Source organism: Vulpes lagopus, chromosome 17, assembly GCF_018345385.1.
Source record: "Vulpes lagopus strain Blue_001 chromosome 17, ASM1834538v1, whole genome shotgun sequence".
NCBI lineage: Eukaryota > Metazoa > Chordata > Mammalia > Carnivora > Canidae > Vulpes > Vulpes lagopus.
Genome location: NC_054840.1, coordinates 2025986 through 2049774, shown reverse-complemented (window position 1 = coordinate 2049774; position 23789 = coordinate 2025986). Strand labels below are relative to the sequence as shown.

Genomic DNA, 23789 nt, shown 5'->3' with positions numbered 1-23789 from the left:
TGGATCAGAATAAAAATTTGTTAAAACCTCTACATTATTGTCATTATTACTGCCTTTGTTATCATCACGTTTGCTATGATCATTGTTATTACACAATACTGTGTTCCCATGAGCTCCCCTCAAAGTGTCAACAATTAACCTTTTCTTCCCATTTGCTACTTCACTGTGTCACTTCTTAATTTTACCCTCTGCTGCACCAACCAAGAGTTGGAATCCAAACTCTTTTTGTGAGAATTTTGAAAACATTTATCCAAGTTATTTAATCTCAAAAAAAGAGAAGCTGGGCCAATTATTTTATCTAAAAAAATTGTGGCAGTTCTTGGAAGGTTAATTCAGCATGTCATTCTTGAGCTTTTTAAGGAAAGACGTACATCAGATATGTAAGGTAAGTCAAAAGTTTGATGGTGTGGTATCTAGCAACTCAAAATGGACTCTAAAACCTTGAAAGTGATTATAAGATTCAGGACTATTTTGATTTGGCTTAATAATAAATTCTATCCAAATGTAGATGCAGAACACGAAATGCCAGCTCATTTTCTGTATTTTTTTATAGTATGAACTTCAATAGAGCATTTGAAGTACTTTAAAAATAGACAACTGCCATATGGAATTTATTAATTTTGATTTAAGATGTTGAAGGTCAAATTATTTTCCTCTTTCTTGGTAAGTGCTCCCTTCTACAAAGCCAATACAATTTTTTTCATGTTGTCATAGTTCCACATCCTCCAAAACATAGATTGTTCACATAAAATATTATTAACTTTGCTATTTGTAGTTGAAGTTTAATTTACTCATTTTGAAATGCACAAGTATTCTTGTGTGTAATATCTGCATTTTTAATAGTTTCCTTTCTTCAACGTAACTTGGCGTCCTATTAAAGTTATTGCAAAGAGATAGACTATTTCTGTTGAAAGGACAAAAGTCATATCAAGGGACTGACTCATTTTACAATATAACCATGAAAATTTTTGTAATATAAAACTTGCCGTCTTCCTATCTCAAAAGGATATTTTGGAGAGCAACTAATAAATTAAAGAGATTTTGACATAATGTGCTACACCTATATACTCAATAAAAGTGAATAAAGAACGCTGGAATTAGTTCAAATTGCAATGAGATCATGTACAACCATAGCATACACAATACAAATGTTTCTATTTAATAAAGATAATAGGCACTTAGGAAAAAATTGTTTTAAGATGTACAAACATCAGCATCTCTTAGAACATTTCCAATCATTAATTATATAAGTAAATAAAACTTTGTGGGAATTCAGTGACTTAGTCACAGACCAAAAAGAGAGAAAGAAGTACCAGTTTTTACCACTAGTGATTATCTTCTTCAATTTCATGTTCTCATGTCCATGATTATTCCTAGACTAAAGGATCTTTTTTCTTTTTTAATAAAGGGGAAGAAGTAGGGGGAGGAGGGGGGGGGGAAGAAGACTAAAGGATCTTAATGAATAGATACATCCTACCCTTCCAAAAAAAAAAAAAACAACACTCAGAGACAGCTGTTTATCTCCACACGTCAGATAAGGAAGCTTTCAGAATCCCTCCATCTCATTTTAACTCTGATCCCGCAGTGTATCCAGAACTTTCAGAAATTACTAAATTTCACCTCTGCTAACACCATTAATGTATTTTCACCCTCTTTGCTTGAGTTAATGGCTGAAATACTTCAGCAACGCTTCTGTATTTTAGCCCTAGAATGTATGGAAGAAAAACACTGTGAGAAAAATTATACAATCAATCTTTGCCCTATGACTCGTCTTCAATTAGCTTTGAGGTCCTGTCCGTCGCACACCTGAAATCTCTTACAAATTCTTTCATTTAATTTCTTATAACCTCTGACCTGGATTTGCAAAAATCTTCCAAAACATCTGAAAATTTCCTGTCTCTGGTCTCTCTTTCCTTCAAGCAGCCTTGCACACCACCCAGGGATTATCAGCTGGTCAGCGCACGGTGCTGGAGAATGGGGTAGCACATAGCACTACTCTCTCCCCAACAGGCTGAGGGGTTTAGGTGATCACCTTTGGAAAGGCAAAGGATTGAAAATCAAAAGATAACAGGTGGTTATTTTTATGGTTACCTCACCCTCAAATTTTTCTTTAAATATTTTATGGATTAAACCAGATTGTTTCCCAATTATCCATCAAAAGCACAAAGTATATTCTCAGAATGAAATAACTGGAAGAGGGTGATTTAAAGCAAGCCAAACAAAGAAGTAATCAATTCTGCTACTTCTTCTGTTCTATTATAATCTGGCTGAAGACATATTTATATTTTTAGCCCATAGCTCTTTTCTCAGTCTCAGACCTACATATCCATCTGCCAACTTGACATCTATACTTGAACATCTTACAAGCATCCCAAATTTAACATGGACAAATATTAACTTTTGAAATTCCTCTTCCAACATTCTCCGAAGTCTGGCATACCGACATTTTAGGATTTGATCCTTCTATCCTCCCACCTGAATTATCTTTGATGACTTCATCTCCTACGTGCCACTCATCCAAGTCTTCTTGATTGTATTTCCAAGAAATATCTAGCTTCGGATCATTTTTCCTGCACCCCTACTGCCACCATCCTGGCCAAGACACCTCCTTTCCTAAACTGAACTCTCTCAACAACCACATGACTATCTCTCTGCTTCTATTCTTGCCCCTCTTGTCCACTCCCCACAGAGCAGTAGAGTGAAATTTTTAAAGCATAAATAATATAAGATCTCTCACCTGCTTAAACTTATTTTCACTGGACTGAGAATGAAACATATAAATGTTCTTAGAGTAGTCTGCAAGCTCCTGCCTCGTCTGGCTGTTCTCTTCCCCGGTCTCAGCTTATGCCTAGCTGTTCAGACAAGCAGTGCGTCTCACACTTACACAGAAATCCATTGTTTATCTGAAATTCAGATTTGCTGGGTGCCCTACATTTTATCTGACGACCTCAGCCATGCCACTCTCCAGTTTGCTCCAGCACGCCAACCACAATAGCTTTAAGAACTTTCCTTCTGGGATCCCTGGGTGGCGCAGCGGTTTGGCGCCTGCCTTTGGCCCAGGGCGCGATCCTGGAGACCCGGGATCGAATCCCACATCGGGCTCCCGGCGCATGGAGCCTGCTTCTCCCTCTGCCTGTGTCTCTGCCTCTCTCTCTCTCTCTCTGTGTGACTATCATAAATAAATAAAAATTAAAAAAAAAAAAAAAGAACTTTCCTTCTGAGCCACACCCTTTCCTGCTGTAACACCTACTATCTCTACTAACAGGGATGCTCTTATGTCAGAGCCTTACGTGACAAGATACAGGTCTTCTCTCCAGACTCACCTTAAATGCTACTTTGTAAGAGAGTCGTCTAATATGTTTATCCAAGTGAGGTCGCACCATTAGTTTCTCATAACCCGTTATATATGATTTTCTTCCTGCTTGTTTTTTTTTTTATGATAGTCACAGAGAGAGAGAGAGAGAGAGAGAGGCAGAGACACAGGCAGAGGGAGAAGCAGGCTCCATGCACCGGGACCCCGATGTGGGATTCGATCCCGGGTCTCCAGGATTGCGCCCTGGGCCAAAGGCAGGTGCCAAACTGCTGCGCCACCCAGGGATCCCTCTTCTTGCTTGTATCATAGCTTATATATCTATTTATGTGGACATAAATATGTGACTATGTGTTTGGTGCACCACTATATCCTCAATGCCAGCAGAAAATCACAGATATAATAGAGCCTCAATACATATTTTTGAAAGGCAGAAAGGGAGAGAGGGTGGGAAGGAGAATGGAAGGAAGGAAGGAAGGAAGGAAGGAAGGAAGGGAGGGAGGGAGGGAGGGATTCTATCTAAAGCAACCCCACTATTCTAAGTCTATGCTGCCTATGCGAACTTTGATCCTATAGTTCAATTTCCTGAAAGCATTTACTCTCTAGACCGGTGCACCTGACCTTAACTATAAAATATCACTCAGTCACTCTTACAGATCTCTTGATCGTTGGAAATGAAGATATTGGCACACAGGCTTGTGAATGTAGTTTTTGTTATTAAATGCCATGGATTTTATCATTTTTATTATAAGGTCTAACCTGATTCCTGAACACTCCACTTGCCTTCCTCACAGTGCCAAGTACACTTGATCTTCAGAGGCAGGTTCTGCCTCTGTCTCTGGTTTCCTAGTCTATTCCTAACCCAATCCTTTGGGTTTTGTTTATTTGAGAGAGAGAGAGAGAGAGAGAGCATGAACAGGAGAGGGGGCAGAGATGGAGAAGCAGAGTCCCTGCCGAGCGGGGAGCCAGACACAGGGCTCAACCTCACGGATCACGAGATCACGACCTGAGCCGAATGCAGACTTTTAACTGATTGAGCCACCCAGATGCCCCCATTGGCTTGATTTTAATCTGATAAATGATCTTCTGTCTCATTGCAGAGAACTGTGTTAGTCAAGATAGTAAAGGTTATGTGTTTTGGAATCCAAAACCCATCTCTCTAGTCTAGTCTTAGTAACTCGGTGAAATTGGAAAAGATTCTGCAACTCTCTGAACCTCAATATTCTCATTTATAAAATAAAGATAAACTATCTTCTTCATGGCACAGCTATGTTGATTACATGAGGTTGCTTTCTCCTCCTTAAAAACATTAATCCAAAATTCCAAATCCAAGCCTATAGATGAGCTGGATGCGACTAAACTCACCAGGCTCATTTAATGCTCCCTTCCTGTCTTACACCAAGCAACAGAAGTTCCAATACTTGCAGTGGCCAGGGAGGTAGTACAAAAACCGAATCTGATGAGATGTAAGGGAAAACAGGAAGTAGTGGGAATATGGGTATAGAAACTAACACAGGCCCCATTCAAAGAAATTAGCTTACTCAATCCAGGTAATTGTTGCCATGTGAGAACACAAGTTCAGTGTTTTTAGATCATCTAATTTTTCTTTAACAGAGGCTAGAAGTTCACATTTTTATCTAAACATTTTAAATTTAAAAAAATAATAAAAAAATAAACATTTTAAATTTTAAAATACCAGGTACTGCTTAAAATAATTTTAGAACTCGGTGCAGAATTCTCAATTAAAGTTGGCCAGGGGGTGGGGTTCAACATGGAGACGACTAGGGGAACTGCTGAGGCGGTTCCCGGGGAACTGGTGTCTGTGGCACATGCTCCTTCTCTCCCAGCCGAGTCTTAGACTTCAGCGTGCTGCATTGCTTTCATGGTCCAAGCCATCTCGATATCAGGATCATTGACATAATGATGACTCGGCAATGATCCTGATATCGAGATGGCTTGGGCCATGAAAGCAATGCAGCACGCTGAAGTCTACAACAAGCTGATTTCATCAGTTGACCCACAGTTCCTGAAACTCACCAAAGTGGATGACCAAATCTATTCTGAGTTTTGGAAAAATTTCGAGAAACTCAGGATAGATGTGTTGGATCCAGAAGAGCTTAAATCAGAGTCCGCTAAAGAGAAGTGGAGACCATTCTGCTTGAAGTTAGACGGGGTTGTAGAAGACTTCAACTATGGTACTTTGCTGCGACTGGATTGTTCTCAGGGCTACACTGAGGAAAACACCATCTTTGCCCCCAGGATACAATTTCTTGCTATTGAAATTGCTCAGAACCGGGAAGGCAGTTTACACCAGTGTTCGTGACAGAAAAAGAGAAAGAAGGCAACCATGGAAGAGAGAAGGGAGCTGACAGTGCACGCAGAAGAGAAAGGAGCCAACAGAGAAAGAGAAAGAGCAAAAACCAACAAAGGAGAAGGAAAAGAGAAAGAAGCCAACAAAGAAATCTGCAAGAGTGGTGAAACAGCTGTGGAAAGTAGACAGGGAATAGCACTCTGGAAGCTGTGACTCAGCTAAGTCTACAGATACCATGATGCCACCTGCACAGACCCCTGTGGTTAAATGTATGTCCAGGGCACCGGGGTGGCTCAGTGGTTGAGTGTCTGCCTTTGGTTCAGGGCGTGATCCCAAGGTTCCAGGATCGAGTCCCACATTGGGCTCCCTGCAGGGAGCCTGCTTCTCCCTCAGCCTATATCTCTGTCTCTCTCTTTGTGTCTCTCATGAATAAACAAATAGAATATTTTTTAAAATAAAAAAATAAAAAATAAAAAAAGTTGGCCAGGGAAGTCATGACTCAATGTACTTTTTCTTTTGCACCCACATGTCAAGGCCATAAATGATCACTAGGATATAAAAGGGGGAAAAATACAACTAGAATAAAAAAATAAATAATAATTTATCTGAGGAACACAGATGAAGTACAAAAAATGAGGTGGCAAAATTTGTTTTTTCCATTATGAGGTCTGGTCTTAATTCACTTCATATGATTCCTTCTGTAGATACAAATTAAAAAAAAAAAAAGCCTACAGAAGCAGCTAAGTTATATACACCTATCTCAGCCTCTGACCGTCCTCTACCTACGCCAGGGCTTTGTCGTTGTGCAGAAGCAAATCCAACCATTCCTTTGTCCTTGAGAGTACAGAGTGCAGAGGCGGCTCCCTCCTGGAGGGAGAACCCCGAGTCCCGAGTCCCCTGCCTGCCTCCTGGGAGCCTAGAAGGCACATCCTAACGTTAGTGGAGTCAACGACAAACCCATATTCCTAAGCTTTGTGAAAAATAAATCAAGACTCTGGAGAAGCGTCATTGCTGTTGCTGTTATTCCTTGGCTTTCTTGTTTAGTTTACATCCAGGTTGAGAAACAGATTGACCCTCCAAACTTCAGAGCTTTCCTTTAGAAAAGAAGTATTAAGGTTATTAGGAAACAAATCTCATGCTGACTCACTAGCCCTTGTACAGAGCTTGCTGCAGCCAAAGAAAAATCTGTCCAGATTTATAGCATTTGATTAATTCCCTCAGATGGCTTTGTAATAGATGCATCCCTGGAGCTTTTTCCTGGGTCATTTTTCCTTTACTTTATGTTTGTGTATTTGAAGCAAATGAACAGCCAGTAGATTAGAATGAGTGTTTGGGTTTTTTTTTATAAAAACAAAAAAGGAAAGAAAAAATAGATAAGATCAGTTATTCATGAGGAAAATGGTTGAAAGCAAAAAGCTTCAATTGGCTACAAGTGGCATCTTTCAAACACAGTAAGCCCGAGTCTTCAATAGCTCAAGGGACTTTTAGTCAATAAATTTAACAAGCTGCAACCGAGGCCAAGCTTCAGCGCAGTATGTAAATGAAAGTTCAGGAAGCCAACTTCTTCTCAACCCTAGGACAGAGTTAATAGAGGGGAAATGACAAAATGTGTAAGGAGGATTTGACAGAGTAAGCTTTTTTCTCTTTTTTTTTCCCCTTTCCTATTTAACTTAAGGGCAAATAACCAGAGAATCTTTGTTTTGAGAAATAAGCCAAGCTGGAAGCATTGAAAAGAAAAAGCTTCATATATGAAAATGATATTTCCAAAGCCAGGAGTTTAAATAGTTCACATTACAGATATAGATTTTTAGGAAAGTGCCATTGTAGATAGGGAAACACTAACTATAATAAAGTTATAACATATACTAACCATTTAGTTTATAAATTAATAGTTTGTGATGTCCCAAAACAGCACCAGAAATATCTATTGATCAAAGTTGTTGAACTTGTGGAAGAAAGAGAGACCATCACCTTTTACTAGTATCTCAAAACGTGGTGATGAGAAAGGATACGCATTGGGTCTGGGCCCTGGGGAATTTGAGGCGGATCATGAAAGACCGAGAATGATTGGAATGGGGCAAAGTTTACAATGAAAGAAGCTTTGGATTGGAGGGTACAGCAAAGTTGGGATCTTGAAACAGAGCTTGATGGTCAAACGATATAAGCTGGTTCACAGTTTTATCTTCCAGGAGAAAGTATTTCCTGGAACAACTAACTAAGTTATTTTTTACTATTTTGCACAGACAGTAGAAGGTATATTTGGTCCCAGAGTTTTTTTTTAGCACACAGACACAAAACTAAGTTGGCTGCAGTTTTCACTCCCAAAAATGCATATACTTCATTTCTACAAAACTCCTCTAGTAAGACTAAGAACTATTTTGACCTTAGATGTGTCTGACTTTTCAGCTACATTGATGTGGTGCTTTAGATATTCCTAAAAAGCAGCCTGACTTCTCATTCACTGTTTTTCTTGCTAAAAACCTAATATATTAAGGCAATTATAGTCTTTAAGACATAAGTCATTGAAAATAAATCAGAACCCTTAATTCTCAGAATACTACTGCCTGGTGAATCATCCAAACAATTATATACATAATCCACCAAACAGAGTATTGAGTAATAAAATTAGTTTGCTGAAACAGGGGAATTTTTATACTATAAATGATATGAAGATAGGATGCATGGTATAGTTCGCGGCTGGCCTGGTTTAGACTATTAATTTGGGTTTTATTCTAGGATTAAAATTTGTAACTGAAAGAAAATTTGGAGAGTACCTAATTCAAACTCCTTCATTTTAAATACAAATAAATAAATAAATAAGAGGAAATATTGCCATTTGCCTAAAGTCATACAGCTACCTCTCTTCTTTTCAATGCCATATTTTCAGAGGCTTCAATATCTGAGAATTCACTCCCCCTGCCACATGTTCACACTCTGCCTCAGTTTTTCTTTGTCTCCCAAGGACTCTGGTCTGAAGGAAAGAATATCTCTACTTGCTGGCACTATATCCCACAATCCCAATCAGTTCTTGTCCTGGAAAATCCCATCATCAATTCCTTGAGCATGGACCCTAAAGCCATATAAGCCTTATTATTTGATGGTCTGCAGTACATCTAATAAAATTAGCTCTGCTTGACTGACAGGATTTAACAGGCATTTGGGGGATGTGAGAAATGCCCCTGCGGTCCAGCTGAGACTACATCACCTCCACTGCTCTGCCCACTGCAGCTCAAGATCTTTGACTTGGAAACAGCATGCTCCCCTTCCAGCTGTGAAGGGGAAATAAGCAGAACTCTTCTTTTCTTTGAGTCTTCAACTTCTGAGTTGTTACCTCTTAGAAATGAGGAACCTTGTAGAGAAATCCTTTCATTGTCTTCTCAAATTGTAAAATACTTTTCTTAGGCAGAAATCTGCCTTGTTATTTGTAACACTACTTGTCTCTATCTGTCCTCAACACCTTTTATGGTTAGTCCATTTGGGGTTGTTTATAAGGAAGACAACAGATAAGGCCACCCCTCAAGCAGTCTTCAAAGATTCACCAGGTCGGAAGAACTCATCACATTGGCATCTTTACAGGACCAACATTGCTTTGGGTCGCCGATCAATACCTTATAAAAACTTTTCCTATCTTGTCTCATTTTGTTCATTAGAGTGTTGTTCTGAAAAGGATCCCTTCAGTCCAACCTACAACAGTCCACCTACAAAGAAATGGCCGTTTGTCAATCAATCCCTATTTTGAAAGAGCCAACTATTGAGTTGGGAGTCCAAGACGCAAAGTGCAAGAGCAACTTATCCTACCAGCCACTAGCAGACACTCGTGGGTTTACCTCAATGTAAGTTAATACCCACTCTGGGCCAGATTCCTGTTTCTTGGAAAGTTTTGCGCTATAAATCTAATTCTAGCACTTCTGTTTATAAATGGCAAGAGATAATTAGGAACCATAGTGGATATTTGGGAGAATTTTAAATATTAACAAGCTCGTTCATGCCAGAGGCACCTTAACAAAACAAGGAGTGAAATTGAAAATATCCATTGAGCGTATTCTTCTTGTTTGAGGAAAGACCCCAAATAAATTCAGATTCCAAAACTGTTTCTCAAAAAGAGCTCTTAGCCAAGACACATGGAAAATATAAAACAAATGCATCTTTTAAACTTCCTATATCACAACTTGACCATAACAGCCTTTATCCCAATTGTTCCTCTCCTGTGCTTTTTCCAGAACCATCCTTCTTTCCTCTCTTGATGATCCAATTCCTTTCCATTCCCGACAGCCATAAATCCCCAAAGCTCAACTGCCTCTTAAAATTAAATTCACTTTAAAACAGGGCAAATTCCTGTTCCAAAATTAGTGCTCTTGTTAGACACCAACATGAACTGCTATACACATATCATTCTCACTCCTATTAAATTCTATAAATCAGGCAATACTTTTAAAGAACAATATTTATGCATTTGTATGCTTAATTGCACTTTTTTCTACATTTTTGAACAAGGAGCCTCACATTTTCATTTTCTACTGGGCTCCACAAATTATGTAGTCAGACCCTATACTATATTTCAAAGTATAGCAGGATAAAATCTTAATAAATCCATAGGATTCCTCCCTTGTGATTTTCATAAAATTGCACCCAAAAAGTGGATCAAAATAGGCCACTTTAAAGAAAATGATAGTTTGTTGTTTTTAACTGGACATACGCACTACCATAGGAGAACAATAATGTACTTACCTCACTGTAGACCTCTCTGGTACAAAAAACAAATAAGAAAGCAAACAAACAAGAAAACTAAATGAGATATTGGGTCATTTGGTTTAAATCCCCACAGCGCTATAAGCAATTTGAACTGGGGATGAGTTTTGTTCTTTCAGTTTCATTAAACACTCTTAGCGTCTGGATTAGAAATAGACTATTAGCTCTCATCATAAATATCCTGTTAGTATTTCTCTTTATATAGTTCTCAAAGTTGACATCTTTAGAAGTTTACATGTCATTGTTTCACGTTATGCTGTCCTATTAAATGATTCTGAAAATAACCATCGAATGGAAAACAACAACAACAACAACAACAGAAAACCTGATACTTGCAGAGGCTGAAATCGTCACAGTCAGAAAGGTGGTCCACGATAACCATACCTTAAACAGTGCTGTGGGTCTGTATTGATCACTTCTTCAACTCATGCTGATGCATGATCCAGGGGAGTAGGAAGCAAAGGTTGAAAACTCACACCATGTACGTCCACTTAAATTAACTATTAGGACCAAGAAAAGAGGCTCACCTGTGTCAACATGACTTAACTATGTGTTCTAGGATATTCTGGCCCAGGAACATTAGCCAGTAGGCCAGTAAATAATATAACTGTTTGCTTCAGAAAATTCTGCAACCAATTTGTCTGGGAAAGATAGTTTGCTCATCTGGGATAACAGCTCTCCTTTCAAGACAATATATTGCTCACCTGGCAAACAGCTTGCATAGCAAACAGTTCACATCTCACTTACCTTGGCACTCTCACCTCGCTGCATCCACCAACCTTAAATTATTATGCCACAAAACTTGCTCAGTTCTGATCAGTTTCCTGCCCAGAAAAACCCTAAACCACTCAAGCCAGACCTCATAACTTTATAAATATCTTTTCCTTACATTCCTGTTTAAGACACTACGGAGACTCTATTAGGGAGGTGTTTGTTCTTACTTTCGTAGAACTAATAAACTGGGCTTCGCTCAACCAGTAGATTTTGGGGGATTCTTTTGAGGAGTTGTCAAACAATGGGCACATTCCTGCCAATCAAAATAAGTAAAAACAGAGAGAAACAAGCAATAAACACCCAATATAGGTAGAAAAATGACAAAATAAAAGATTTTCTCTATCACCCTAAATTTATTATTGGTCACACTACCCCCAAGATTTTATTTCTCCACAAATATTTTAATATTCAATATATTAACTGATTTTGGGTGGTAGAGCAGTAATCAAATAGAAAATGATACCTCACAAGTCCATATAATTAAAATTACGATTTATATTCTGGACTTTGTGTCAGAAAAATCTGTGACCAAGATCTAGTTCTACAAATTATCTCTGTAATCTTGTAAAAGTCACTGACCCTTTATTTGTTTAGTTCTTCACTTCTAAAATAAGCCAAATGCATCTATCAGACAGTATAATTTTGACTTTCCACTCTGTATCAGGCAGTGTTCCAGGAAACTGAAATACATTTCAGTGGCCGCACAATCATTAAATTAAATAATGTAAGATAAATTTGTAAAATTATAAAGTAGTAAATATGTAAAGTTTCCTTATTTTTGTTATCATCAACAATAATATCTAGATTCTCTAATATGCAGAGTCAAAGGTTTTTAAAAAGTGAAATTATTGAAGTCTCTATGTGAGAATTTCTTTAAAGCCAGAGTCCATCAATATGAATGTTGTTTGGTCATTCTGAATTTATCAGGCTTATTTTCATTTGGCTACCATAAAATTTGAAATCATAAAAAATACTGATAAAAGTCCATCACTGACTCTTCCAAGACTCCTGCTTATACAAAGTAAATAGCAAAAAAGGTTGTTTTAGAAATATGCACTTTAGATGAAGTTGCATTTCTTTTTTTTTTTTTTTTGGTGAACTCTAATAACTTAATATTTACTTGTTTTAATCATTTTTTAAAAAGATTTTATTTATTTATTCACGAGAGACATGAAGAGAGAGGCAGAGACACAGGCAGGGGGAGAAGCAGGCTCCCTGTGGGGAGCCCAAGGCAGGACTCGATCCCAGGACCCCAGGATCATACCCAGAGCCAAAGGCAGATGCTCAGACGAGCCACCCAGGTGCCCCTATTTTAATCATTTTTAAGTCTATAGTTCTGTGGAATTCAGTACATCCACACTATTGTACAACCATCACCATTATCCTTCTCCAGAACTTTTTCATCTCCCCAAGTGAAACTCTGGACCCATTAAAGACTAATTCCATCTTCTCCCTCTCTAGTCGCTGGCAATCACCATTTTATTTTCTGTCTCTTTGAATTTGACCACTCTAGTTACTTTAAATAAGTGCAATCATTCAATATGCATCCTGGCATCTATCCCTCATCATAGTGTCCTCAAGGTTCATCTATTTCATAGCATACATCAGAATTCCCATCCTCTTTCAAGGCTTAATAATATTCCATCATATGTATATACCACATTTTGCTTATCCATTCATCTGTCAAAGGACACTTAGGTGGTTTCCATATTTCAGCTTTTACACATGCTGCTATGAACATGGGTGTTCAAATATGTCTATGAGACCCTGCTTTCAATTCTTTTGGGTGTGTGCCCAGAAGTGCAATTGGTGGATCATCTGGCAATTCTATTTTTATTTTTTTAAAGAATAACCGTGCCACTTTCCACAGAGGCTGCACCATTTTACATTCCTTCCAGGAAAGCACAAAGGTTCCAATTTTTCCACATTCTCTCCAATACTTGTTACTTTCTGTTTTTTTGATAATATGAATCCTAATGCACAAGACATTGATTTTCAAGGCGGTTTTTACTTGCATTTCCCTGATGTTGAACATCTTCTCATGTGCTTATTGGTCATTTGTATACCTTTTTTTGGAAATATTTATTCAAGGGCAGCCCGGGTGGCTCAGCAGTTTAGCACCGCCCTCAGCCCAGGGCCTGATCCTGGAGACCCGGGATCGAGTCCCACATCAGGCTTCCCGCAAGGAGCCTGCTTCTCCCTCTGCCTGTGTCTCTGCCTCTCTGCCTCTCTCTCTCTCATGAATAAATAAATAAAATCTTTAAAAAAATGTTTATTCAAGTCCTTTGCCTATTTTTTAATTGAGGTGTTTGTTTCATTTGTTGTTGAGTTGTAGGAGTTCTTTACATATTCTGGATATCAATCCCTTATCAGACTATGGTTTGCAGATAGTTTTCCCATTTTGTGGGCTTCCTTTCACTCTATTGATAGTGTCCTTTGATGCAAAGTAGCTTTTAATTTTCCTATTTTAATGATCTATTTTTGGATGTAATTGCATTTCATAACTCCTACCTGTGAAACACACAAGTGTAGCTTCATCTGCCCAAGAATTTGCACTGTAAAAATTGTATTGGAATTATACTTTTTATGAAACCCAGAATTTAATTGAGCAAATGAAAATGTGTTCATTCACCACCGGGAAGAGAAAACAGATGGAGAACTCTGTTAAAATACAGGGAAGAATGATCCACTGAATTCTTCATTTAAAGATGAAGAAGAAGGAGAAGGAGAAGGAGAAGAAGAAAGAAGAAGAAGAAGAAGAAGAAGAAGAAGAAGAAGAAGAAGAAGAAGAAGAAGAAAGAGGAGGAGGAGAAAAAGAAATATACTGATGTACCTTATACTTAATGGGAAAAAAGAGCTAAAAATAAAAAGCAGATAAATCTTTCCAGGTTGGAGCTGTGACATACTCACAGGTGGAAACCAAGATGTACCACAGAGCCAGGTCTTGTTTTGCCCAGCAGCACGATGGGCCTCCTGCTGTACTCTGCCAAGAGCCATTATTTTCTATGCAAAAAAAAAGGGTATTTCCATAGTAAGATAAGTAGCTTTACTTTTGTGAGTGAAGGAAGAAAAAAAAATAAGGAATACAGGTTTGTTGTATACTATCAAGTACTGTCCAATACTTGGAAACTACAAAAAAAATCTATACTTAACAGCATGCAGAGCTCTTAAAAATAATATGGAGTAAAAATAACAAAGAAGGTTAAGTTTTTTTTAACAATGCCATTTATATAAATTTAAAACAAATATACATAAAAATGGATATTTTGCAAAGATAAAAATTCAAAGATATTTATCAAACCCCAGAGAAGTAGTTGTTTTTAAGAGAGAGAAAAATAAGGGTACCAGGGAAAAATCAAATAAATATACAATTAAATGAACATAGTAACAGTGTACCATGAAGTAAGGATTAGAATGAAGTCAACTCTCTGCACCTATAACCCTATGTTTTAAAAAGCAGGCGTGATGTAGCCAAGGACATTCATGACCTTAAGTGGCCAGGAAGTCAAGCTAGGACCACTTAGAGATGTTAGTAATTTGAAGTTTATTCGTTGAAAACAGGCAACTCTTCACTCTGCATCCTTTATGGAACGGCAAATGAAAATAAGGGCAGAAAGGCAGAGGGAAAGGGGAAATAAAGGCAGCCAAATGGGGTCTGAATTGTGAGCAAAAAGAGAGAACAAAGCCAAAAAGAATTCAGTAAGAAGCAGCAATAACAATAGCATAAGAAGCATTGGAAGAAGTAAGCTGAGAATGTATCTGCATAAATAAAAGGCTGTTTAGAGTAAAAAGAATCCAGGAGCAAGCTAAGGTAGTTCTAAGAGAATTCCCAGTTAGGATGAGCAAACGATAATGTCCATATGTTGATAAAGGCATTTAAGTACCCTCTGGCAGTCCCTCAAAAGATGCAATACAATTTAAAAAATTTTTGAAGGAAACCTGTATCTTGTTTCATTTTGTTTGATTGCTTGTTTTAATTCTGATCACAATTTACTTTTTTAAAAGATTTTATTTATTTATTTATTCATGAGAGACACAGAGAGAGAGGCAGAGACACAGGCTGAGAGAGAAGCAGGCTCCATGCAGGGAGTCCAACGTGGGACTCGATCCCAGATCTCCAGGATCAGGCCCTGGGCTGAAGGCGGCGCTAAACCACTGGGCCACCCGGGCTGCCCCTGATCACAATTTAAAGAGGATGGGTGAGTCAGTGGTTTTCATATTTTCGTGTACATTCATCATCACCGGGAGCACTTGTTAAAGCACAGATTGCTGAGACCAGTCAGTAGGTCTGGCTACGCTCTGAAAATTTTTATTTGTAACAAGCCCCCAGAGATTAATGATATGTATGTTGCTGGCCAGGGACCACTCTTTGAGAACTACTGGTCTCCGTAGGTATTTGTAAAATAATTAACTCACTGCATTGTGTTTTCCTGGGAAAGCTTTTCCAGAGGAAAAAGCCTTTATTTGGCAAATAACCAGAAGCCCAGTTTCTTCAAGATAAGGAATCTTCATGGCCAATTTATTTCTAGGAAACGGGTCAAGCCACGGTAAACAAAACAAAACAAAAAAATTAAGTAAAACAATAAAAGAAACGATAGGACTCGGGGAAGCCTTAATTTTAAGGATAAGAAGGATTCTGAGAAGTGATCCAGAATTTGAAGCCGAAACCTGAGATACAATGTAAGGAGTAATAAGGCTGCTGGGGGTATTGGTCATATCTACCCGGAAAGTCTTAGTACCGTGGAATGCGCGGTGGTCAGGAGCAGATTCTCAAGGACCAGTGGACCAAAATTCAGGTCCTGGTTCCACCATTTTCTACTTGTTGTTCTGTGGGCAAGTGATCCTTCATTTTCCAGCCTGGTTTCCTTATTTTAAAAAGGGATGATAATACACAACTGCATTAATCAGGCAGGATGGGTAATCTGCTGTAACAAACAACCCCAAAATATCAGTGGTTTAGCACAATAAGTGGATTTCTTGCTGACACAAATTTCAACCTAACTGTCCCTGACTGAGAAGAGAAAGCAACTTCCTACCACTGACTCAAAGATAGGCTGGTTTAATCCTGGGATTCCACAGCCCTGTGGTTTGAGGTTGTCCTGATGCCATTCCAACAGCACATGAGGAGGAGGCAGGTGGAAGGAAGAGGAAATACAGAGCCTTGGGTATTTAACCCTCTAAGCCAAAGTGACACTCATCACTCTCATCGCAATTCCAGTGGTGAGAACTGGGCATCTGGGCAAAAGGGCCAGAAAAGGTAACTCTAAATCGGCAGCAACTTCCCAGCAAAAACTACCCTATGAAATGGAACCATGAATATTCCTGCCAACTAGCCACCTCTGCCGCACCAGCTCCCAGCATTTAAATATTAAACTACTAAATGGAAAGTGCTTAGGACATAGTGCTGGTGGCCATTATCCTGACTTGCTGGATTTTACCACTCTTAATATTGTACCTTCCCCCCAAAATTATATTAATTCCTTAGCGATGTCTAATACTCAGACTATGGACTTATTTTCCTCTTTACATTAAAAATATCCTTTTATATTTGGTTAATTTGCAATCAGTATTCAAACAAGTTCCCCACATTTCATTGGGTTGATATGACGACTCTTCAATCTCTTTTTACCCAGTTTTCATTTTAATGCCATTCATTTGTTGAAGAAAGTAGAGTATCTGTCCCCAAAGAAGTCCCAATATTCTGGATTTGGGTGAATGTATTCATATTGTGTCATTTAACATCAAAGTTTATATCTTATATTTCATGTAAACCAGTTGATAGATTCTAGAGGTTTGATTAGATTTAAGTTTAATTCCTTTGGCAAGAATATCATCATGGGGCGGTTGCTCTGCGTCATTCCTAGCAGATCAGCTCAGAAGGTTTATACAGTGTCACCCCTTTGGTGATGTTAAGATTGATCAGTGGGTTCACTGATGTCAGCCCAATAATGAGACAAGTCTTATCTACCTGTCTTTCAATAATTAGTAGCCATTCACAATCAACACCCAGAGTCACTTGATAATGCTAATTTTATGATACTGTCTGTATTTAACAGTCAGAATTATTCTATAAAGAGCTTAAATTTTTATTTACTCTGAAGTACTATTCAAACAGATACCACTTTTTAGAATAATGAACCAGCGCCTTAAATATCTTCAAAAGTCACAGTAAGTTTTCTTTTGGCATTATTATGAATTCATGTATTTTATACAAGTGACCGGTTTTAAACCCCTTTGAGTATTATTATTATTCCATGGCTAGAATTCTCTCAGCGTCAGTCAACATGAGCCCCAGCAAGATGGTTCCTATGTCCCTGGTATGGCTTCAGTTGTCTTTGATAGGTTCCTTGTTTTCTGGGATAACCTAATGCCTCTAGTCTGATCTTGAACATCTGACCCAGATCTGGAATCAATTACTTCTCTGATGTAACCTCATATAAAAAATTGTATTTAAGAGGTACCATATAGAGTTGAGAGTTTTGCATTGTTACTGGCTTGCCATTACATCTCGGAATTTTCTGTGGTGGGAGGTAGAAAAGAGTGTGTGTGTGCATGTGTACATATACACCCCAAACATTTATATATTCATGTATATATATACATATTTTATTCATATATATATATGAAAAAGTAAAATAAATCATGGTATTTCCTATTCAAATTTAAAAATACAGGGTTTTTACTTAAATGTTTAAATTTTATCTTAGATTTCTTTTCCTTATGCTAATAACCTTGGTTCCTAATGGCATAAACTTAATTACTTATTTGCTTTATTCTGTTATATAATAGGATGGTTATGTAACTCATAAAAATAACTTCATAATAATCGTATTAATACTACTACAAACAACAAATTTGCTGAATGCAGTCTAAATTTTTGTTCGTATTTTTTCTTTAGAATATAATCCAGTAAGGATGTACAGTCAATACACTGTGCTACAAAAAATGAATTTTTTTTCTCTTTGTGGCTATGCCACTTAGATTATTAATTTGTTTTTTAATTTGTTTGATTAATTTGCTTTTGTTTAATTTTTTAAGAACACTGTTTTTTTGATACAAGTGTCTTAAAACATCTACATTTATACTGTTCAAATATCAAACAGACATGGTCCAAAAATCAAAATTCCAAACTTTAGAAATTAGACTTTTGGGGAGTTTGATTTTGAACTCTTTCCCTCCCTATAGTCTGTTTCTACAATCCTTTTTATCATCTTTTGGTTTATCCTTTATTGTATCTTTTTGACAATATAAGCAAATGCCTATAAATACTATACTTTCCCCCCTTTTCATGCGACAAATCTTGATGGTCCCTAATCATCAAGATGCTGGGTGATGTTTCCCATGATCCTTCTCCCGATGTCTTTCTTCTCAGAGAAGTAGCAGCCCTAACCAAGAACATTCAGAGTAATAGTAAACTCTGCAAACAGAATTTTTCCCTATACAGGTAAAATCAGGGTACCCCTGTTGATGTGCACCCTCATGGTCCAAAGGTACCACGTGGGCTCAGAATTGAAGTTGGCACTGGCCTTGTGGCATGTGCCAGGAATTTATCCTCAGGAGATCATATTATGAAGCAGACCCACAAAATCATAGCTACATTTTGAGAAATATATCTGATATTCTGGTTTGTCATACTGGAAGCTTTCATATAACCAATCATAAAAAATGTCATCTCTTTCATTAATTTATTGTGGAAACATGAAAAAAGATGGTGTTTTCAGGAATCATTAATGAGTCTTGGAAAAGATACCTCTGAGTCCCAAATCATGCAAAAAAAAAAAAAAAATGATATCGAATGTTGTAAAGTGTGAAAACAGAAGTCAATTTTTTGGTCCGACCTCCTGCTTCTTTCCTAGCTCCATTCTTTAAGTGTTATCAACTCATAATTAAAGCATTGGTAAGAAATATAACAAGTGGCTTATTCACTGGCCATATTATTCATATACAGCCAATCATTAACGGTCGTATATATCCTACACAATTCACTATACCAGACACTGTAGACAGAACGATGAAGGATATTTGGTTCTACTCTTGTTCTTGGAAATAAAAATAACAAAGTAAATGATTTCAAATTAACATGGAAAATGTATGATGAGAAGAATGGTGTGGGTCCAGCATGCGTTGGCGGAAAGGGCGGCAATAGTGGACTGTAAGCAGTTCAGGTTAAAATGGTGACTCAATGAGAGGAGCCTGGAGCGTCAGGGAGTTGATGGGAGAGGAAGACCCAGCATCCATGATTCTATGAACAGGGGTGTCTGCTACTCACCAGGAATTGCTATGGTTACAGAAAAAAAATTCACTGCCTTCACGGAGCATACCTTCCAGCGGAGCAAACACAAGACGAACACATAAAAAACAAATGCACGCTGTGACATCAACAGTGACAACTATGGAAGAAACATTAGCCAGAGGGAAAAAGGGTGAGAAGGGTGAGAAGGGGGTGCTGTTTATGTCTGGGGGTCAGGAAGGCCCCTCTGAGGAAATGGCTTATGCCATTCCTGGATGCCATTCAATCCAGGGCCCGGACTGAAATGATGTGGAAAGTGATGGGAGTGTTGGGGAGAAAAGCTTTCCAAACCAAGGGAACGGAGACCTTGGATTACTGGCAGAACCACGGGAGCTGGGGGAGCCGGACAAGGGCACGCTGCTGCTGCTGCTGCTGCTGCGGGGGGACACTGAGCTCAAGCTGCGGCCCGGGCCAGGAGTCAGCAAACCCGGCTCGCGGGCCAACCCTGGCCTACCACTTGTTTACATAAATAAAGTGTTTTGGGAACACAACCACACGTACCCGTTTGTTTAGAGACCGTCTGGCTGTGTGCTGGCCTCGGCCTGTTTGCAAAGCCTGACGGGCTGCCTCGCCCCTTACAGCAAAGGTCTGCTGACCCCGGCCCGAGGCAGCCAGATGCCCCAACGAGGAAAGCGCGGGGCAGGCCTGACCGGCGAGCCCTGGGTTAGAAAGGACACAGCCCAGAGCTGCCACCACGGTGCTTCGGGCCACAGCGGGGGCTTTTCTCATTACTAAGCTGAACCTACAAAATAGGTTCCCATTCATGACCTTGGAGTCATTTTTAATTTCTTTATTTTTCTCATCCCACATGCCCAGTGTGTCAGCTGTCCTGGCTTTCCCCCGCTAGGCCGGGGAGGTGGAACCGCACCTGTGTCTCACTCCTGGAAGTAGGGAGAGGCCCTCCCCTGCATCCAAGGACAGTCGCAGTCCTCCCAACCCCCCTTTCTGCTACCCTCCTTGGCCCCGTACATTCTATTTTCATCACGTAGCCGGGACAGTATATTAACTATTAAAAGCCAGATGATGTTATTCCTGTGTTCACACCCCATCCTCGCACGGTTCACTCAGTGAAGCAAATCCCTTACCACACCATCCAGCCCCATTACCTCCCTGACCTCACCTTCTGCCGTCCTCCCCTTTGTTCACTCTTCTCCAGATACGGTGGCCTTCCCGCTCTTTTACTGACCCTGGAAGCCCACCTCCACCCCAGCGGCGTTGCACTTACTGTTTTTTCTACCTGGAGTGCTCTTCTTCCAAAATTTACAAGGCTCATTCCCCCCCCACGGTTTGCCAAATATCACCTTCTCAACAAAAACCCTCCTGACTTTAAATTTGCAACCCTACCTCACTCTCCCAGCATTACCTACATTCATGCACTGTTTAATACTTCCCCATAATATTTAGTGCTTTCTAAATATATTTTTTAAAGATTCATTTATTTTATTATTTTGTAAAGTTTTTTATTTATTTGAGAGAGAGAGAGACAGATAGCAAGAGAGAGCATGAGCAAGGGAGACAGAGAGGGAGAAGCAGACTCCCTGCTGGCTGAGTGGGGAGTCTGATGCAGGGGCTCAATCCCAGGACCCCGCGATCATGACCGAAGCTGAAGGCAGACACTTAACCAACTGAGCCACTCAGGATTTATTTATTTTAGAGAGAGCATGGGGCTGGGGGAGAGGGAGAGAGAGAATCTCAAGTAGACTCCCCACCGAGAGTGGCACCCAAGTCGCAGCTCAATCTCACGACCCTGAGGTCATGAACTGACCCAAAGCCAAGAGTTGGATTCTTCACCGACTGAGCCACCCAGGCTCCCCTAGTGCTTTGTATCAATACATTAAATATCATTTTGTATTTGCTTTTACCCTCCTCCTTTATTAAGTGAAGGCAGGGATTTTTTCTGAAGTTTGTTCTTATTCATCACTGCATCCTCAACCACAAAAACAGTGCCTGGCACAGAGTGGGCCGTCAGGATATATTTTATGACTGAATCAATTAGATCAATCCCTCTTTAACTCACAAACTGGATATTATAAGGGAGAATTAACAGTATCCTACATAAGTGGAAGTCTCCATATTTTAGAGATACTCATCACCACGCAAAATAAGAGGGGGATGAACAAGGCGTAAAACCTAGTGAACTCTAAATTTGTATCCTTTGCAATGATGCTTAGGACTTGATTCCTTTCTAATTCAACCCCACTGCATTCAGAGAACACAGCTGATATGATTTTATCCTTTTAACTTCATTGAAATTGGTTTTGTGACCTAACATAGTACCTGAGCTGAAGAATTCAACATGTGCGCTTGAAAAGAATTCAACTGTTTATTGGCTGAAGTGTTTGGTAAATGTCAATAAGGTCAAGGTACTGAGTCGTGCTGTTCAAGTCCCTCTGTCTGTTTTCAGACTTTCTATCTAGCTTGTTTTATCGGTTTTTGAGAGTGAGATAATAGAAGTCTCTATTATTGTTCAAACGTCTATTTCTGCTTTCATTTCTGTCGTCTTTTGCTTTCCATCTTTGTGGGGTACTATCACCACACGTGACAACCCCTTCATCACTATGAAATAGTCTCCTTGTCTCTGGCAGTATATTTGTCTTAAATTCAATTTTGTCCTATATGAATGTAGTTATTCCAGATCCTTAATGGGCACAATTTGCATGTTCTATCTTTTTTTCATCTCTTTACTTTCAATTTACTGAGTCTGAATCTACAGTGTGATGCTTGTGAAGATCATAGAGTAGGATCTCATTTTTTTATTGCAGTCTGATGATATCTGCATTTGATTTGGATGCTTAATTCACTCACATTTCATGTAATTAGTGGTATGGTTGGGTTCGTGTTTGCCATTTTGCTATTTATTATCAAAAGGGATATAGCTACCTTGAATTAGCTACAATACCTTGAATTCCCATTGTCTTTGTCTGAGTATTAGTAGCTTTTCCACTTATCAAGGCTTCACAGTCTATTTTAAATCGTTGTCAATTTCCAGGACTCTGAATGCTTGTTTTTGATAATATTCTCTAGTTTTATCATTGCCATTTGAGGAACAGAATATGGTGACCTCTTCATTGTACCATGTTGGGAATCCCCAATTATGAGAATTGTTGCAATAGTTCAGGAATAAAACAAAGATAGTAAGAACTAGGAATGAATAGTGACAAACATTGATAGAATGGATTTAATAAATATATATTTTTTAAAGTAGACAAAACTTGAAGAATGACTGCATCTGAGAAGGATAAATTCCAGGCCAATGGAACATGCTGGTTAAAATTGCAGGTTTAAATCTTAAGTCTGGCCCTTGAGGCTGGATGACCTTTCCAGGCCTCAGTTTCCCCACCTGAACAATAGTGATAATATTCACTCTGGTGCAAGGACTTAATACAACAATGCATGTAAGATTGTTTACACAGTGCCTGGCATCCTGTGATTTCCTAAAAGCTGTAGCTATGACTTTTACCATTATTAGGCCATCCTTTGCTCCCATCAGCTCTTTGATAAAGACATTAATAGCACCATTGGAAACAGATTACAGCCATCTAGGGCCTATTCCATAAGAACTCAGGAAGAAATGAGGGTACTTCTACTTCTTGCTAATCACCAATAAGACAAATTTAAGCAACATTCTTAAGACAATTAAGAAACATGCCATTTCCTATACTAAAAGCTCTAAATATATTATGGCATAATTGTCATATGAGCAAGGAATATGATGTTTTTAAGAAAAGCTGTCAATCGCCTTTAAAATAGCTGTCAAATTTTTCTCCCTATTTAATATATTCCAAAGGGGTTTTAAAAATAACGTTTATTTCCTCTCCAATTTTTCCTCATTCCTTCAGCAAACACTGATTATTTTCCCTAGTGTCTTGAATACAGATTGAAATCAATGTGGATTTGGGGTTTATTATTTGATTAGTGCACCTGAATCATTAATGACATGAGCTCAATTCTTAAAATAGTTTGAATAAAGAGCTGCTGTCACAGATTACGCAAAGGGAGACCAACAATGCAAGCCTTCATTTATTTCTACACATTAATATTAACTACTAACTCATGCCCTCCACCTTATTTCAGTAGAAAAATCAAATGAATTCTAATATACAGCATAAATGGTCATGTTTTTATTTATTTTTGGTTATTTATAATTTATATTTCCTACCCTTTCAAAATATATTTGAAGTTCCTCTCAATAAGCACGTAAGACCATAAAAGGTACAGACAAAGGAGATCAGAAAAGAGATGGCAAAAGGGGTAGAGATTATTCTGTCCACAATCTGGGGTCAGAAGGTCATTATGACTGAGCACTTCTTTTAGCTCTGACCTTCCTGGCAGCCAAGAGGAAGAGTGAAATAATG

At 38.7% G+C, this 23789-nt stretch overlaps 1 pseudogene; it reads left to right on the top strand.

Annotated features, from left to right (window-relative positions):
• The first annotated feature begins 5081 nt into the window (after nt 1-5081).
• Nucleotides 5082-6024, top strand: LOC121477568 (annotated as a pseudogene).
• The last annotated feature ends 17765 nt before the right edge of the window (nt 6025-23789 follow it).